We start from the raw sequence: 20,499 nt of genomic DNA on the forward strand, positions 1-20,499 counted from the left end.
ATGGAGGACCTACTCGACTACTCGGAAGACCCACTAGCAGGTACCTTCATCTATATTTCTCCCCAGGTTAACCCTGCAAGCAACTTCCATTACGGCTGTGAATTCACCGACACCATTACCTCGCTTCCCTTGATCTCAGTGCTCTCGTGCTCGGTGGCTACACTCCCAAAGGCCTCCCCCTCCATCCCTGACCTCACAACCCAACCATTGTCCCCTTCTACCCTAAATTTCATGGATCAAACCCTAGAACCCAGTTTGGGCATCTCCTCTGAGGGTATCTCATCTTTCCCTTCCTTCGCCGTCTCTCGCGTCCTCTCTGCAGTGACCATCAGTGATCCTACCACCTCTAATTTAGGGTTTCCTGTCCCGGCCCCATCGGCCCCCCCTTCTGGCAATATCACAGAAATCCCACCCATCTCAAGGGATTTTCCCTCTGATCCTCCCTTGGGCATCCCTACACCTGAGACTAACCCTTCCCAAGAAACCCATCAGAAATCCATACCTGATGAAGGAACCCAGAAAGTAAAGAAGTAAAGGGTCCTGAGACCAAAATCTTTAGAGGTTTTCTTGAGTTTGGGCGAGGATTTCCAATGGAGAGAAGCGGTGGACACAGCCAAGCGAGTGCTAGTTGGAAGAGTCAGGGGCCATTTTTACAATGCTACCAGATTGAAGTAATGGGCCATAGAGGTTTGGGGGCATCATCTAGTTGAACCATCGGTGGTTCAAGCTTTTGTTAAAGGATGGTTCGCGCTTCGTTTTGCAAGGACTGAGCATACCAACTGGGTACTTTTAGTGGTTTGGCTTATTGAACAAGCCCTAGTGCTCCTTCGGAGATGGACACCACTTTTCGACCCAGAAAGAGAACATCTTGGCGCTAGCCCTCTCTAGGTTAAACTACCTGGCCTGCCTCTTCAGTTCTGGTCAAAATACTTCTTTAGGTGTATCGGTAACTCTCTGGGCACCTGTTTGGAGTATGACAAAACCTACCTCTCGACAGGAAGAATGGCGTATGCAATAATTTTGGTACACATTGACACCAGTGATGGGCTTCAGGAATATATCACAATCCAATGGAGGAAATTCTCTCAAAGGCAGAACCTAAACTACGAAGGGGTTCCTTTAAAATGCAAGAGATGCCATAAGGTTGGGCATCTCTTCAAGGAATGCCCTCTCAACAAAAACAAGGATAGGGGAGAAGCTGGGAGGACAATTCCCCCAAAGACAGATCAAGAATAGTGGAGCAGCCCCACAACAAGAAAGATGGGATTCAAGCGATCCACCTCAATTGGACATGTCTCTCTCATAGGGGACCCTGAAGAAACGCAGTAGGCCTCTGCTTCGACGTCCCTCTCCTCCTCTTACCAAGGCAAGAGCGGCTACTGGGTCGGTGGTTTCTTCGGGTAAGCGACCAATCTCTCCTATTCCCTCTTGTAATCATGATTTTGATGGATTAAATGAATTTCCGGTTGATGTTTCTTTAAATGGAATCATAAACCCTCCCTCACAATCCCCTCTGGTCGTCCCCTCTCCCACATCAAATCTCGCCTCCTCTGGAGCCATTCCAACTCCCCCTCCCGACATCACTCTTATTCTTGTAGCTGGTCCTCCTTCCCCTTGGTACTGGACTCGATCCAAGGCTAAGCAGAAGATAATAACCCAGGATTATATTGGGCTTGATCCCTCTTTAACCCCCTTTCCTCCCAAGCTTCTGCGGGGTTGACCCTCCTCCCTCTCAAAGGCTTAAATTCAGGTCGGAGGCGAAATTACCTTGGGTAGGCAATCAACCATCCACGAGGCACTTAGAGCATTGAACCCCTCATCTGACCCCCCCTCATGAATATTGCCTCCTTCAATTGTAGAGGGTTTGCTAGACCCGAAAAAAGCTAGCCCTCCGCAGACTGTTTCATACCTCTCCCGTTGATATCATCCTTCTCCAAGAAACTTTGGGACCTACTGACACCATTACTCACCTCCTCGATGCCATGTTCCCTGGATGGAGATTCATAAGAATAGATGCTAATGGAAGATCAGGAGGCCTTGCCCTAGGATACAACACCCGCACCTCAAATCTCTATAACTGTTGGGGAGGTCTCGGGCACATAGGGGCAGACCTCTTCTCATTTGATTTGGGCTTGGAGATTTGAGTCAGTAATGTTTATGGGCCTTGCCATCACAGGCCTACCTTCTGGGACCATCTCCTCGGCTCAGAATTTTTTTAGAATGATTATTTAATCATGGGAGGGGACTTAAACTTCTCTATAGGACACTCTGAGCCATGGGGGCATCATGCAAAACAGGATCCCCTATCTGCTTATTTCAAGAATCTGCTGGACTCCCACAATCTATTGGACATCCCCTCTGCCAAGCCCACACCTACTTGGAGGAATAATAGGGTCGGCAAGGACTGTCTTGCTCGAAGACTTGATAGTGTCCTTATCAAGGAAGGACTTTTGACCTTGGGTCTTCTCCACAGACAATGGGTGGGATCGGAAGGGGTCTTTGATCACCTACCTATCTTCATGGAAATTAGTGGGGGACCTTGAAAGCCCAAGGGACCTTTCAAGTTCAGCTCCTCTTAGCTAAAGGACCCCACATATAATCAGATGATCAAGGAATACTAGAAGGTGCATCCCCCAGGTGTTGGTGGAAACATAACAGAGGGTTTTGCTCACAACCTCATGGAGCTGAAGAGACTATCAAAATCTTGGGCACACAACAAGAGAATAAAATATGATCAATCTCTATTGAATGCCGAGAAGGAAATCACTGAGATTGAAAAAGACCTGGCAGGGGCATACAAAGTGAACGATCAAAGAAATAGACTCACGGAGCTATATACCACCAGAAGGAAAATTCTTAAGGATCGTGAGGAAGTTTGGTGACTGAGAAGTAGGGTGACCTGGCTACTCGAGGGAGATGACAATACAAAGTTCTATCACAAGTTTGCAAATGCCAGGAAAGCCATCAATACCATCTGGCAACTCTCGAACAAGAAATGCCCACTGTCAGTACTTTCCCTCAACTAGCTTCCTTAGCAAACTCACACTTTAAATAGACCTACAGCGCCCCACCTGATGCTAAGCTAGCCGAAATTATTCAAGTAGCTCAATTATTCCCTCAATTTGTGGATTAGGAGGCAGGCATGGAACTGACAAAGGAGATTACTATAGGGGAATTAGAAGCCACAATCAAATGGTTTAAGAAGGACAAGAGCGCAGGGTCGGACGGCTAGGCGATCAAGTTTTACTCAGCATTTTTTTATACTCTTGGGGAGGACCTTCTAAAAGTCATTGAACACTCGAGAACTAGTGGAAAGATTCTTGAATCCTTCACCTCCACTTTCATTGCCCTCATTCCAAAATCTAACAACCCTTCCACCTTTGATGACTACAAACCTATATCTTTATGTAACTGCATCTATAAGATCGTGGCAAAGATTATTACAAATTGGATGCAGCCCATACTATCCAAGTATATTTCGCCAAAGAAATTTGCCTTCCTACAAGACCAACAAATTCATGAAGCAGTGGGAACTGCCCAGGAGGTTCTACACTCTCTGCACTCCAAGAAATTCAAAGGTATGATCCTAAAGGTAGACCTCTCAAAAGCATTTGATAGAGCAAACTGGTTATATATTAGAATGCTCTTAACCCACCTAGGATTCCCTTTTGATTTCATAAAATGGATCATGAGTTGTATCACTAACATACCTTTCAGTGTGTTGATCAACGGGGCATCTTCCCCCTTTTTTAATTCTGAAAGAGGTCTTTGACAAGGGTGCCCCCTATCCCCTTTGTTGTTCTTACTGATAATGGAAGGTCTCAGCTGGCTGGTCAAAGAAGAATTCAGAAGAGGCAGAATAAAGGGAATAAAAATCACATATGATTGTATCTTGACACATCTATTATTTGTGGACGATGTTGTTCTTTTCCACAATGGAAGCATTGGAGACTTAACAACCATGAAGAACACAATTGCATTATTCCAAACAACCATGGGTATGATTGTAAATTGCAACAAGTCAACCCTCACAGAGGCTGGATGTTCCCCCCATGAAATCCATTATGCGTTGCAAAGATTCCAATACACTCTTCTTAGGCTGGAGGATGGTCTCAGATATCTTGGCTACAAGCTGAAACCTCTGGGGTACAAGATTGCAGATTGGACCTGGCTAATCTCCAAAATGGAGAAAAGACTAAACATTTGGTACCACAAATACCTTTCCAGGGCAGGCAGACTCACTCTCATTAAAGTTGTCCTAGAGGCCACCCCGATTTACTGGATGTCACTGGCTTGGATCCCTCGGGGTATTCTATCTAGAATTCACGCCTTATGCTACAGATTCCTTTGGAAAGGAAAACAAACAGGAAGAATCTTCGCATGGGTAAAGTGGGAGGTCCTAAATTTTCCCAAGAAATGGGCAGATGGGGCATAAAGAAATTAGAAGGTTTCTCCTCAGCTCTGGTGGCAAAACTAGGATGGCATCTTCTTACAACAAACAGCCTATGGACGAGGGTGGCCTATTCAAAATATATTGCCCCCTCAAACCTAATGGATTGGATAAGTCAACCGCAAAGATTACAATCAAGGGTCTCAATTATATGGAAGGCGGTAACAAAATCACTTAACATCATCAGGGACGGCATTACATGGAAAATTCAGTCCGAAATGAAAGTAAGGTTTGGTCAGGATCCTTGGATTGGATGCGGGAAGTTACATAGGATGCCAGACGACCTCAGATCTTTCCTTAGGGACTGAAACATTACCCATATTGGTCATATAGCAGACGTGGAGTGCTCCACCCCTTTTCAGCAAGCTTGGAAATCGGCTCAGAGATTAAACATTCCCCATCAATGGACTCAACAATGGAATACCTTCATCAGGGCCCTCACTGAGGCACATATCAGGATTGGTGAGGATGAAGATGAAGTCGTCTGGGCACTTTCAAAAGCAGGAAGATACACACCAAAGGAGGTATATCTAGTGCTTGTTGATGATGGTTGCCCACAAGTCCTAGAATCATGGTGGAAGCATTTATGGAAGCTAAAATCCCCCCCCCCCCCCCAGGAGCAGACTTCTCATGTGGACCATTCTAAAGAAAAAAATCCCCACTGGAGATAACCTACTTAAGCAAGCTCATCATGGCCCCTTCTGGTGTCACCTATGTAAATGAAACAATGAATCTGCCACTCATCTTTTTATTGAATGTCTGGTTGCCCGAGAGCTTTGGCATTCGATCTCAACAGTGATTTCTTTCTCGACAAGGTGGCATGGTGATTTTGTAAAGGAATCTTGGTCGAATTGGTGGACAAGTGCCTGCCCACAAAAGCTCAGAAATCTGCCCTTACTTATATGTTGGGGAATGTGGATAGCCCGTAACAACCTCATCTTCCAAAATTCCTTGTCACACTGGCCCTCCATTACTTCTCGTATCATCTCTAACTATTTCGTCATACCTGATGATGAGGAAAAAACCCGAACCAGAACCATCATTCCCGGACCCATAGATCATTCAAAGCCATGGGCTTACTTTGACAGGTCTACCCAGGAGGACGGATGCGGGGAAGGGGCCATACTTAACATCTCTGTTTCTCATTCCCTCCACATACAGATGGGTTTAGGGGGAGGTACTAATAATTTTGCAGAGCTATCCTCTGCAAAATTCCTCATCCAACATGCTCTGCAAATCCAATGCCGAGACCTTCAACTCTTTGGTGACTCAAAAATTGTTTGTGATTGGATAAACAAAAAATCTAGATGCTTAGCATACACTCTGTTACACATCCTAGAAGAGACCCACCATCTTATTACTGCTTTTGACTCATTTACATGTCATCACATTTTCAGGGAGCGAAATGCAAATGCTGACAGATTATCCAAAGAAGCTACGCACAGGCCATCCAACACTTGGATGATCCAAGAACACAGAGAGGGAAATTTCTACCAGTACTACCACCGGCCCTTTATGGACATAGATGCTACAGCAAGCTCACAAGGAGCTTAGATCATGGATTTTTTGTTTACCACCTATAAATATCCATATGTTCTATTTATTTTTCAGTTTTTTAGCTAGAACTATGGATAGATTGTATAACTACCAACATTTCTATGCGACTCTTTTTTTGACAAAAACAATATGATGATCATTTAAGAAAAGGATGCCTACCTGTGTGGATGAAAGGCATCAAAGATTTTGGATTTCTTTTTGAAACTGACAGACACTACCTCTTATAGCATATGCTTATGCATATACAGCATGTAATTTTTATATATCAATGAAAATTACGTTTTTTCCAAAGGGAAAAAAATTATATATATATATTTATATATATATATATATATATATTGTTAGAATATTTTTTTAAAGTTAAAAATCTATAATAAAATAGACCAAAATAAAATCAAAATTATTTGATTTGACTTTGATCCTATAACATTCACTTGTTTTATTTAACTGCTGGAATTTATCATTTCATTTCTGAGATTTATAAATTTATGTCAGTGAATCTTCTCTGTCATCCTGGTCTTGATGATGAACCTTGATTTAGGTTCGAAATGCATCGACCCTTTGTTCTCAATGTGATTTTTTTGAAAGATGTGAACAATAATAATAATAATAATAATTAAAAATATTATCATATGAATTAAAGATATATATTAAAAAAATGATTCATGTAAAAGATTTTTAAGTATAGAGATTTGCAATTTGTACTTAGGTTTTGCTACAATATTTTTGTTACAATGCTATGGCTTACTAATACTATATAAGCTAAAAACCATAATTCGACTTTATATTATACATGTTTATATGAAATTTTTTAATTAATTAATTTAATTTTGAATCTCAATTTTTTTTTTTGACTATTATTAAAAATATTAATAAAAAATATATAGAACAGTGGGTGAAGGAGTGCATTGTTAAGGCGCTCCGTAAGCAAAGGTCATCGATTCTAGTCTCGCCGATACCAAAAATCCAGCATGGTTTCCACTGGTGCGGCTCAGGCCAAGTGCGATCTCCGAGTGACTTTGACGGCTTAGATGCCCCTGAGTCGTGGCCTCTTAGCGACAAGGTAAGTGTAATTTTCAAGATTCACCCACTTATCAACTGGATAAAAATAAATAAATAAATAAATAAAATAAAATATTATAAAATATTCAATAAAAATTAAATCCATATCATTCACTAACTATTGATAATTAGATTAAAATTATAAAAGTCTTATTTACACTTATAAATATAAATATAATATTATATAAAATATATAATAATTTATTTTGAAAAATAAATACTCTCAATTAAAAAAAATAATTAATTTTTAAATTATATATTATTTTTAATTTTTATGTTTTTTAATCCATGAACGAAGTGTCATCGAAGAGAACATATTAAAGTATTTTAAAACACAAACACAGTTTAATCCGGGAAAAATTCAAAGATTATATAATTTATTATTGTCCATTGAATTATAATAAGTTCTTCTACCTTCTCATTTATCATTTCTTTTCGGTTCTCATTTAATTAGTAGTAGAAACTTCTAAAACTGAGGAAATTATCCTGAACCAGTCTCAATAAATTTTCTGGTGAACAGTGGATATCATCTTCGGGCACAGTTACCAAGATCAATAAATTTTTTTATAAATATTAAAAAATTATCTATTTTATAATATTAAAAAATTTAAAATAAAAAATATCTTTCTTATTTTTTTTTAATATATCCATATCAATTTTCTTTCAAAATATTTATTATAATACCAATAGTATACTCATTTAAAATTTAAAAATATTTTTTTTTTTAATTTAAAACAATTTAATAAAAAATTCAATACATCAATAACCTTTTCAATGTATATTAATAACCCTGTTCACCATGTCAATGTATATTAATAACCCTGCTCACCATCAACATGATGAATCTATAATCTATCCTAATATATTTTTGCTTGCAAGATATCCTTTTAAAATAAAATAAAAACTATTTATGTAAAATAAAATAGAGCCTATTCATGTTTTGAATAAGAATTTACTTAATTTCCAATTTCAAAATAAGTGTGTTAAAAAGAATCCATCTTTATCTTCATTATTAAGTTTTATTTTAAATAAAGATTTATAAGATTATTTTAAATGCGGATGTAACATGAATGGAGAGGGATCCAATTTTTTCACATGTAAATTTTTTATGAACATATATTATTTAAATGTTTTGTATAAATATTTTGTATAATTATTTAATTAGTTAATTTTTTATTAACAAAATTTCAACTTTGATGACAAAAAACACCCTTACATATCATATATTGGCTTAATAATTTTAGTTACGCATCATATTGGCATAAAATAAGCCTCCAGACTCAATAAATTTAGTTATAATTTTTGGTTTCTTCTACCCACTTATCTTTCTCTCGGAGCAATGTTTCTATTATCTTGCTAAGTTTCTATTAACATTCGACCATTTTGGCAGTTGGAAGGTCCTACATGGACAGTGATGCTTGGAAGAAGAGATTCCAGGACTGCAAGTCTAAGTGATGCCAACAACGGTATTCCCCCTCCCACTTCTGACCTTGCCAATCTCACCTCCAATTTTCGCTCTCATGGACTTTCTAGACGGGAAATGGTTGCACTTGTAGGTAACCAAGAACACTGCACGCCACTCTAATCTCACTCTAATTGTAACTTGGCTTCTAAACCAGTTTTCTTGATATTTTAGGTGCTCACACCATTGGTAAAGCGCGTTGCGTGAACTTCAGAGGTCACATATACAATGATTCAAACATAGACAAAGCGTACGCCAAATCTTTACAAGACCGCTGTCCCAAGAGTAGAGACGACAACAAATTGTCACCCCTTGACTACAAAACGCCAACAAAGTTTGAAAACAATTACTACAAAAATTTGGTAGCAGAGAAAGGACTTTTGCACTCCGATCAAGAGCTTTTCAATGGAGTGTCTACTGATTCTCTGGTTACTGAGTACAGCAAAAACTTGGAACTTTTCGAGAGAGACTTCACTGCTGCAATTATCAAGATGGGAAATATCACGCCTCTAACTGGTTCCCAAGGAGAGATCCGGAAGAACTGCAGAAAGCGTAACTCAGATAGTGCCATCTTCCATTTCCAGCACCCATCTGATACACAATGAACAATTATTATTTCATGAAATGTGGCATGCTCTTATGATACAAATATTATTGCTTGATCTAGGCCTAATCATATGATGAACAAATGATTGAGAAAATCAATAACGAAATGGCATGGAAATTATATTCTTATCTGTACGCAAGGCCATGGTTGCTAGAATAAATGGCATAACCATGTAATCGTTTCTTTGTTTGCACTATTTCTTTGTTTGCGTGACGTGACTTCTGACCATGAATACTCTCTTTCTTATTAGCCAATAAGAAAATTTACTATCTTTGTGTTAAAATTATCTTAGTTTCTAGGGCAAAACATCCCAAATAAATCTATGCTTCCAGAATATAAAGATAGAGAAAATTAATGATTGTTCTTTATCGAGTCTATTACATATCGAAACCCTATCAACTTTGTCTATTAGATATGAAAACCATGTAGAAGATAGGTTTCTCTATCAAAGATTAAGTTATTATAGTTAGATCATTAATTTTCTTTATCAACTATAATAACTTAGTCTTCTAAATATAGAAACTTCATTATAATAGGTTTGCTGAAAATTTTATAGATAATATTATCACTATTTGGTGTATTTTAGTCATATAGGTATATAACAATTTTGATGTAATTAATTTGTTTATGTATAAGTAATAATAATTTCTTTTGAATTATTGACATTTGTAATATTAAATTGAGTAATTAAAAAATGATGAGGTTTGTTGTTTATCAAGGAAGCAAAGTTTATAGGATAATTTTTCAAACGTGTTTGCAATAGGAGGTTGCAACAAAATGAAGTTCCTGACACTCCTACATAGACTTCATTGATCCCATATGATGCATAGGTTTTACATGAAGAGGGCTATATTTTATGTTGATTATAGACACCAAAATATTCCAAAAATATGAGACACAAGCAAATGTACGTCACATTCTAGGCTATTCCAAAATCTACAATCAAGTTATGTTTTATGTTTAAGTGTGGAGGAGTGCATGTATCCATTCAACACAATTATTGGTGGGAGTGAATGTAGTGTGCATTGAACAAATTTCCTTACAATGTTCTATCACTATGGATTTTCCTTGGGGAGGTGCTTGTGGTTTTTGGTTTTGGTAATGAAAGTGAATATGGTGAGGCGTTGCCTCCATTAGTTGTGTTGTTAAACAAACTTGTGTTTTGCATGGTTGTTAATGGTTCTAGTTTCAATTGTGATCTATTATTATAATTAGAGTTGCATTAAGTTCTTTGAGAATCTGGTAATATTTCACGATCGATTCAAGCATATAGATATCCTGTATCATCGTTTATGGGACTGTGTGTAGAGGAGGATAATTTTGCTATAATACATTTTGACAACGGAACAAAATGTTGACATGTTGACAACGACCTTGTCAAAAGGGAAGTTCAAATTCCATAGGTGCAGGATAGTCGTGGTTGAAAATCCCTTTGTTGCTAAGAGGGAGTGTTAGGAAGTGTAGCAAGAAAGTCTCAATTTGACTTTTCCTTGGTCAAATTGAGAAAATTCGAATTTCCACATTAGCAGACAACTTGGAAGTAGTTAACTAAGGTGACATGGTGATCTGATTTAAAATATTAGTTTGTAGTCCTAAGATCTTCCTTAGATTATAAACAAAATGCTTTCATTGTACTTAAGGATTCATCAATTTTTGCAACTGAAATTGAGAGTTTTTATGTTAATTTTATGAGCAATTTAACATAACCCAGAAACTGAACAATAGCATAAACATATATAGAACATCATCAAAAACACATTACAACAAGAACATGATGAAGGAGATCACCCCTCTTGGGCTACGTCTCCTTGGTCTAGCTTCCAATGGCTTGGGCCTCTTTATCATTCTCAAAAGTGTAAAAATTTGTGTTTACAATGCTCAAATGCTTTCGATACCTGCTCCAATTAGTCCAGAATACTAAAAAATGGCTATCTAACCTTGTTTTGCAACCAATTTAATGGAAAACTGAAAAATTTATGACTTTCCCTTGTTTTCCCACTATTCGTTCCACAAAATGCTCCACACCCGATAGGAACCCACAATTTCATTCCAAAAATCCACTAACAGAGCAAGAATTTTGCTGCGCGATGGGCCTTAATCTGTCGGCGGGCTGTTTTATTGCAAATCGCAAGCGGCAAGGACTCGAAACTTAAGGTTTGTGTACGTGGCGATGATTGTGTGATTACGATTTCGTGGACCCAACGGTGATTGTACGATTGCGATTCCGTGGACCCGATGGAATTATAAACTACAGCTGATGAACATCTCGCATTCGCGAACTTTATCGCACATCACAGTTTGGTGGTGCCTCAACAATAATCATAATTCGAGACATGCACCATTGCGATTTGCAATTGCGATATCACATCACAACCCAAAACCTGTCAGGGGTCGATTCTGTAACACTAACCCTTCGCTGACCTGCGATTGCGATCCATTGCATTGTGCCTCTAGCCATTTTCTTGCTACACGTCCCGCCTACCTTATTGCATCGCACCCTTCCCTGCACGAGGGTCGATTTCTAATGTCGACCTGCCAACGATTGTGATTTGTGACATGCAGGAGTGAATGGAAGCTTTCCACTTGCTGCCTCCTCATTCGCCTCCTGATTCACTAAAGGACCTTGCCACATTATCCAATCTTGCCATGTAAGCAAGTCAAATATGAACTTTTACTTGCTCTAACTTCTGCATACGAGTTCAGATTTGAATTTCATTCACACCATTGGAATCAAAATGAGGAGCTCTTCAATTTGAAGCTAAGTTTAAAAATATTCCGACACTTTAATTTTTTAGCCTAATTTTGAGCACCTGATCACTCCTCCCCACTGGAAGCCTTTTGGACCCCAAAAGGATCACTTTCAATAGTTCAGTAGGTGAGGGTATAGTTCCTTCACCTTTCCAACCTCTATCCATTTGGCTTTTGAAGGAATTGTACTTTTGAGCCCCAATCGAAGATAATCAATACTTCCCGTTTTTTATGTCCTTGATCTTTTGTCAAGTATAGTGTCTTGTTGAAGCACATCAAGGAATTCTGGAGAAAAGTCTTCAATAGAGGAAATTTGAACATTCTGTCCTTGATCTTCAATCAAAGGAGGCTCATACAATCTTAAATTCCCAACATTAACAACAACATAAATTTGCATATATGAAGGCAAATCCAACTTGAAGGAATTATTACCAATCTTTTCCAAAATTTTGAATGGACCATATCTAATTGGTTTGAGATTTTTACCTTCTCCTTGGAGCCTCTCTTTGCTAATTTGAATCCAAACTTCATCACCAACTTGAAACTTGTAGTCTTGACGATGTTTGTTGTGCCTTGCTTTGTACTTGCCTTGGCTTTTCTCAAGTTGTTCTTGAACCTTTTCGTGTACCAATTGTATTTGTTCAATGAACTTTCTTCCTTTGTCTATTTTGCTATGACCTTCAATAGTAACATCTTTTCCAAAAATAAAATCCAAAGGAGATTTAGGCAAGTATCCCATGCATGCCTCAAATGGCGAAGTTTGAGTGGAAGAGTGCTTGGCTCGGTTGTAAGCATGTTGAATATAGTGCAACTGTTCATCCCACAACTTAGGATGCTTGCTGCAATACCCACACAGAAGATGTATCATTGTTCTGTTCACTACCTCTATTTGACCATCTGTTTGTGGATGAAAGGTTGTACTCTTTTTCAGTTTGGTGTCCATGAATCCCCACAAGTTTGACCAAAAATTCCCCACAAAGCGAGAATCTTGATCACTAACAATGGATGTGGGCAATCCAAAATGCACCCAAACATTCTGAAAGAATAACTGAGCAGTTTGTTCAGTTGTAACTTGCTTTTTACATGGCATCAAAATACACATTTTGTTGAACCTATCCACAACTACATACAAATAATCATGACCTCTTTTTGACAATGGAAAACCTCCTACAAAATCCATAGAAACACTCTCCTAGGTCATGAAGGAACTGGAAGTGGTGTGTACAATCCTAACTTCCTATTGCTAGGCTTATTGATTGCACATAATGAACATCCTTTAATAAAACGAGACACACTTTGAAGCATACGAGGCCAATAACAATACCTCTGTAGAAGTGACATTGTCTTACTTACACCGAAATGACCAACAATAAGAGAAGTATGTGCCTCTCTTATGATGTTAAATCTTTCTCCTTGCGGAATACAAAGCTTTCCAAGATCGTATAACAAATTATCATGTAAATGATAATCCAATTCCTCTACCTGGTTACTTTGACTCAAGCTTGCATAAACATCTTGAAAATAATTATCTAATGCATATTGCTCAATATAGCTTTCATGTAAAACATAATTATGCTTGAGTAAAGTAGTTTCACTAACAATCGGTCTAGAAAGAATATCAACAACTTTATTGTAGATACCTTTCTTATACCTGATTACCAAGTGGAATTGTTGAAGAAAACCCATCCATCGGAAGTGCCTTGATTGTTGAAACTTTGATTGAGATTGTAAGTATTGCAATGGTTGATGATCAGTGTGAATGATTGTTTCCTTACCCATCAGGTAGTGTTTACATTTGTTCACACTTTGCACTAATGCATACAATTCCTTGTCATATGTAAGATAGTTAATCATTGCACCATTAAGATTTTCCGAACAAAAAATAGATAGGCTTACCATGTTTCATGAGGATTGTACCCATAGTGTAGTCATTAGCATCAGTCTGAATCTCAAATGTCTGTCTCAAGTTTGGAAGTGCGAGTACTGGAGTTGTACTGATATTTTCCTTCAACCTTTCAAAGGCCATTTGTTGTTTTCCTCCCCACTGAAAAACCTTTTTTACGTTGTTCAACGCATGCAAAGGAGTTGTTATATGAGAAAAGTTAGCAATGAATTTCCTCCAATATTGGGCTGCTCCCAAAAAACTTCTTACCTCTGTAATTGTCTTGGGCCTTGGACAATTCACAATGACATCAACCTTGGAGGGATTGATTTTCAACTCACCTCCTCCAACAATATGACCCAAGTAAATTAAAGAAGTCTTTCCAAACTCGCACTTTGACATCTTAAGATACAACTGGTCTTTTTTCAAGACATCAAGTACTTTTCTTACATGCATGACATGTTCAACATGAGATTTATTGAAAATTAAGATGTCATCTAAGTATACTATGACAAATTTATCAAGAAATGGCCTCAGCACATCATTCATCACACGCATGAATGTAGCAGGAGTATTACATAAACAAAATGACATAACTATCCATTCAAACAAGCCCTATTTTGTTTTGAATGTTGTCTTCCAAATGTCTCCTTCAGCTATTCCAATTTGATGATAGCCACTTCTTAAGTCCATCTTAGTAAAATCTTTTGTGTCTTTCAATTGATCCAATAAATTATCTATTCTAGGCAGTGGGTAATAGTTCTTTACCATAATTTTGTTTAATGCACAAAAGTCCACACACATGCGCCATGTTCCATCCTTCTTTGGCACCAAGACAATAGGTGAACCACAAGGCGAGGAAGATGGTCTGATGATCCCTTTATTCAACAACTCTTGGATTTGCATCTTAATTTCTACGCTTTCCATTACTGACATCCTGTACATGCCAATGTGAGGAAGAGGACAATCCTGCTGAAACTGTATCTCAAGTTGGATTCCTCTCTTGGGAGGTAATCCCTTTGCTTCTTGAAACATTTCATCATATTGGTTAACTACGCCAACCAATAACAATGTAAACTTTGAAATGGGAACTGATACTGTTACCCGTTTTGTAGAGATAGTAAAAAAGTGACCCGATTTTGAAAAGGGGTGATGTAGAACACACGTCTTTTTTAGAGCATAGTTTTTGGCACTTTACATTTTTTTATGTACATTACGTTTTAGAATGGTAGTGATTTTCACGCTAATTTAAAAAAGTGGTAATTCTGCATCAGGCCATTTTTTTAAAAGACCTATTTTTTGACTTTAAATTTTCTAATGTATGAAATGTAAATAATTATTTTCTAAATTTAATAATTTTGGAAGTGGTCTTCTTCATTTTTTATTTTTTATTTTTTTGTAGTGAGGTTTTTATTGTTTTGCATATTTAAAGAAGAAGGTCGATATTTTGAATTTTTGATATTCTACATATTTATACATCGTTAATTAATATTTCAATCCAAATGAAATAATTGTCTCTAAAAAACAATAATTTTTAACAATTGACAAAAAAATAACCATTTTTAACATAAATATAACTAAAAAACTACACGTTTTGATAATTTTTTGTAATTTTTTGCTAGAGATGACATGTCAAAATCACAATTTTTATAGGAAAATTTTAACTAAAAATGGTTAAATAATAGTTTTTTTTTATGAATTTCATGTCAAAAAATAATAATAATCACTGTTTTTTTTCAAAAAATAATGATTAACATAAAAATGAATGCGAAAATCACATAATACAAATATTGAACACATAACAACCTTAATTGAGTGCTTATTCTTCTCATAAAATGTCAAAGTCAAAACATTACAAGTATAACTAATTAATAGTTTCAAAAAATGAGCTTGATTTCCAAGCATAGCTTAAATTTAATCAACAATGTCACGTAATCCAAACTCTTCGTCCTCTGGAGTTTCATCATTTTTTTCTTCCACAATATTTTCTGCTTCATTTTGCTCATTTTCCTCCTCTAATAGATCTTTGATGTCTGTGAATCTCCCAATGTATGTCTTTCCAATCATTCTGTGTAATGGTGGTTGGGGTTCCTTTGCCTTTTTTGCCACACGTGATTCACTAAAGTCCCCTTTCTTCAACCCAATTTCTTTCATTGCATCTGGAAGAAATTTAAGAGCATTAATTCTTTGCTAAATAAAATTGCACTATATTGGATCTTTTTCAATGGCAATGCAATTTCTTCCTTTTTGAAGGCAACATGTTAGTGTTGTACCTAATTATCAAGCACAAAAGAAATAATGAAGTAAATTAGTACAATGACATATAAATTAATAAATAACATATTGAAATTCAATTCCACATAATAAAACTTACTTGAGCCAAAAAATAAATCCAAAACCCAATCTCCTTCATTTGACTGCCGCAAAGACATGGCTAAATTGAGCTCCTAAATAACATTGGGTTACATTGTTTAAGTGCTCAAATAGCTCGATCAAGCACTTAAAAAGGGCTCAATCGAGCAATCATTTTTTCTACCCAAACGTGCCATCTCTTGCCAAAAAGTGTAACCCAACTCCATGCTTTCACCCTTATAGATTATGAATTTCTAACAATCTATATCCTAATTATTATTATTATCCAATTTTAAGGTCATAGCCAAGCCAGACACCAAATTGGTGTATGAGACCCCCTTGTTTGTGGGACAAGAGACCCACCTCCACAGAACGATTTGATTATTATGTCTACAAAGGCATACCTACTCTAACCCCTTCTGGTTTTTGAACCTGTGACCTCTTAGGAGGAACCACATGTTCTTAACCATTAGGCCTATTCATGCTCTAAGAAAGTGGATTTGATTAGCTAAAGATAGTAATCTATAAACTTACAATTATAACTCACGATCACAATATATAACACACATGTAACACACCTATAAGATTACAAATTATGATAATATGTTTGAGAATACAAGCATAACTATTTCCTTTTATGCATATCCAATGGGAATGTGAACTAGAATCTAGCCTAGGTTTGGAGGTTGTGTTTTAAAAATTGATGCATTAATAAAGCCTATATGTGTAATCTTAAATGTATAAAATTGTATTTTATGCAATTTCAAAAAAATTGATTTGAACGTTCATTTTGTTAGGTTTAAAGGTTACATAATTTAGCACAAAATTTAATGTTGATTTTCAAGTTATTAATTTGTTTCAGTTTCCAAAAAAATTTACATATTTGAATATTGATATAAACTATATTAACACTATCTATCTATCTATATAACATAATATTATATTAGTTTAATTTAATGATATATATTTAACATCTTCCCACATAACTTTTCCAAGAGTCATTGCTACTGTCATATAACTTTGAAATATACTCTAAAATATCTATAGAAATCTTTTACTTTTCACAAAATCTCATATATATATTCTCAAGGAACTATTAATCATAAACGCACAAAGTCATTACAATCATGGTATTATAGTCATCATATCACTAGTAAGAAAATAATAGCATTTCACCCACCACTCCCAATTAACCTTTTGAATATACTATATATATATATATATATATATATAAAGAAAATAATAGCATTTCACCCACCACTCCCAATTAACCTTTTGAATATACTAATTATATATATATATATATATATATATATATATATATATATATAATAAATATCTAACAAGTTAGTTAATTCTAATGTCTTACGCAACCAACCCAGTGTTTCTTGTTGCTAAGTTGTGGTGTAGAATCGTCTCCTATCGCATATTGCTATCATAGAGGACAAAGTTAACCATGTCCTGTTCCAAAACCTTTAAACGTTTTCCTAGATTCCATTAATAGTTCAATTTATTGGTGAGTGGAATTTAACCATTTATGCGACTGGCAACTCTCGCATAGAATGGGACACATTATAGGAGTCACAAAGTGGTATACTACACAAATTCCATTAAGTCACGTTAGGATAAAAAGGTCCCCCCACTAACTCGAATTCAACATTTAATATTGATGACATATTGGCCAATGAGGATGTGTTTGTTGCCATTATTTTATTTAGGAAGGAAAAAAAAACTTAGTTACATCATGTGTAGAATCAATATATCGCTGGGGCAATTCTGAGAATCGCCCCATGTGCCCACGCCTGCTTACAATCCAGGAAAATTGACACCATTACCAAGTGCAACGATGAGGGATATTTTTAGATCATAATTCAGTCTATACTTTCTGGAACTTTTTGAGAATCGCGAGGTGGCGGGGTGATTCTCAGAATCACCCCATTTGCCCATGCCTGCATGTAATCCAGTAACATTGATATTATATCAAACATCATGAAGTATCATGTCACTATCATAATATGATAGTTATAAATAAAGAACCATACCCATATAACATACATATCATATATTAATGTTTAATGCCAAGTTCGAAACCATAGTGTATATCCCTGAATCAACGACGCATGCGAATGAAAAACTGGGTTACCTAATATATGAGTTCAATAGTCATTCTTAAACTAAATAACACAACCCTTTGAAACCCCAAAATTCAATTTGGAATGTGTATATATATGTATGTATAATCAATTCCATTAATTAAAACAATTAATAATCAATACTTTGTGTGGTAAAGATAACGCATTGACCATATATATATATAATGTGATCAAAATGTTGATTCACCAACTTTTGAATGTCAATCGTATGCGTTGATACAACTTACACAATAAGGATCCATTGAAGCTTTCTCGTTATAAGTCTCAAAGAAAATGACTTGTAACCCAAGAATTTTCTAGTTGGAGGTCTCACTTACTAGGTCAAATTTGTTGTAGTTTTGGGTGTAAATAGGAGAGGATTTGTTGCAGGTCATCGCAATGGGTTGCTGAATTTTGTTATTGTTGAAGGGTGCAAACACTTACCATGACTACCTTTCAATGTTGTGACAACACGAGCGGCCTCCCTTATTTTTCTCACACCCTACATGCTAATATCATAAATGGTTAATAAAACTTGTAGGCATGGCCTTATATAAATTCATAATCTATAAGGGTGAAAGCATGGATAAAAAGATTTTTAGCCTTATATCACTGGGGTGATTCTGAGAATCGCGGGGTGGCGGGGCGATTCTGAGAATTGCCCCATGTGCCCACATGTTATAGACATTTTTGGGCACTGCAACCCCAATCATACATGTCCATAAACCAAGGGCTCCTAAGTCCCTAAAAGTGTTGCTTCACACCCTAAAGGAACAAGGTCAGCTAATTATATCATCTCCCAGAAGTTCTCCACAGAAACCTGCTCAGAACTGGTCAAAACTGGACCATACAGACTGCTCAATGCAGAGGGTGTGATGCATCTCACCTGCTCAGTGTAAAAGGTGCGATGCATACTAGAAAGCCCTTCTGTAGGGTGTGATGGGTGAGAGTAGACAAATGGCAGAGACAGTTTGCAAGGTGGATCGTCATGGAATCTTCTAGAAACTTCTCCTGTGACACTTGCCTCTCTGAATTCGCCCAGGGATGAGTAAGAGATCATCAATATCCAAGTGGAATCAAGAACTATCAGAGAGAGGACACTAATCAAAATCCCAGAAGCTGACTCACCCCCCTGCAATCATCTATATATGCATCCCTCATCCCAGAGATCCAGAGGCTGGAATTTTGTATCTTGTAAGGAAATGCTATTGGTTTCTTGGTGGAACATCATAGTGTTAGGTGATCTAAGCTTTTCATGAGGTGAAGAAGGGCTTTCATGTTGAGAGGATGACGCTGGGTCAGATCAACGGGTTGTAATCCTCTCTTCTAATCTTTATATCAATAAAGCTATTCAAGTTTTCCTCCATATTCTTGTATGTCTGATAGTATATGCATTTGTGTGGTCAATATATATCTGGTCCTATTTTGTTTATGATTGTAGATCTCTGCACTTTGAAGGTATTATGTTGCTTTGACTTTACAGGTACTCTTTGAGGGGGAGTGGTCATGGGAGAAGCGGCAAAGACCTATCGGTGAGGAGAAGGGACAAGCGAAGAACCGAGCGAAAGATCGAGGTTGGTATTCTTTGATCTTCTCCTATCTAATTCTCATAAAGGAAAACGAAAGTAACTTTAATCTGTTTGTTTCTAAGATAGCTACCCATCTTAGTGGGACTAGCAGCTCTGCATAGACACTAGATTTGCCGATAACACCACGCCTACATGCAATCTAGTCAATGTTACTAGATTGCATGCACTTATGGGCACATGGGGCGATTCGCCACCCCGCGATTCTCAGAATCGCCCTAGCGATATAAGGCTAAGGAAATCATAACCAAACATGCGCATACTCGTGATATACACAGAGTTCAGAGGCTTAGCAGCAAAGCAGCCAAGCAGTAGGAGATATCTCTTTTGAAATTTCCATGGTGGGTTTCGTAGTGTGGCCTTGATATCCACTTCAAACTCTGACATTGTACATCCAAGGGAGTTTGACTTTTATCTTTGCAGTTATCATACACATAAGGGTACAACTATACCGACGCGATACCATGTGATGTGGGATGAGAATGCATTTTCTTCGGACGAGCTGTAAAAATTGGTGAATAATCTGTGCTACACATCTGGGAGGACACCAGTACACAGAAGCACTATCTATAGTATAGCCATATCACCTCCCTTTCCGCGGCTTTGGAATATAGGGGCGATTCTAAGAATCATGAGGTGGCGGGGCGATTCTCAAAATCAC

The 20,499-nt window shown here is 37.0% G+C and overlaps 1 pseudogene; it reads left to right on the plus strand.

Annotated features, from left to right (window-relative positions):
* LOC149252518 (peroxidase 42 pseudogene) lies at positions 1-9,347 on the plus strand (annotated as a pseudogene).
* The last annotated feature ends 11,152 nt before the right edge of the window (positions 9,348-20,499 follow it).

The sequence above is a fragment of the Pinus tabuliformis genome, chromosome 7 (genome assembly GCF_031772625.1).
Source record: "Pinus tabuliformis cultivar Carrire ecotype Pingquan chromosome 7, CPIR1, whole genome shotgun sequence".
In the NCBI taxonomy this organism is placed as follows: Eukaryota; Viridiplantae; Streptophyta; class Pinopsida; order Pinales; family Pinaceae; genus Pinus; species Pinus tabuliformis.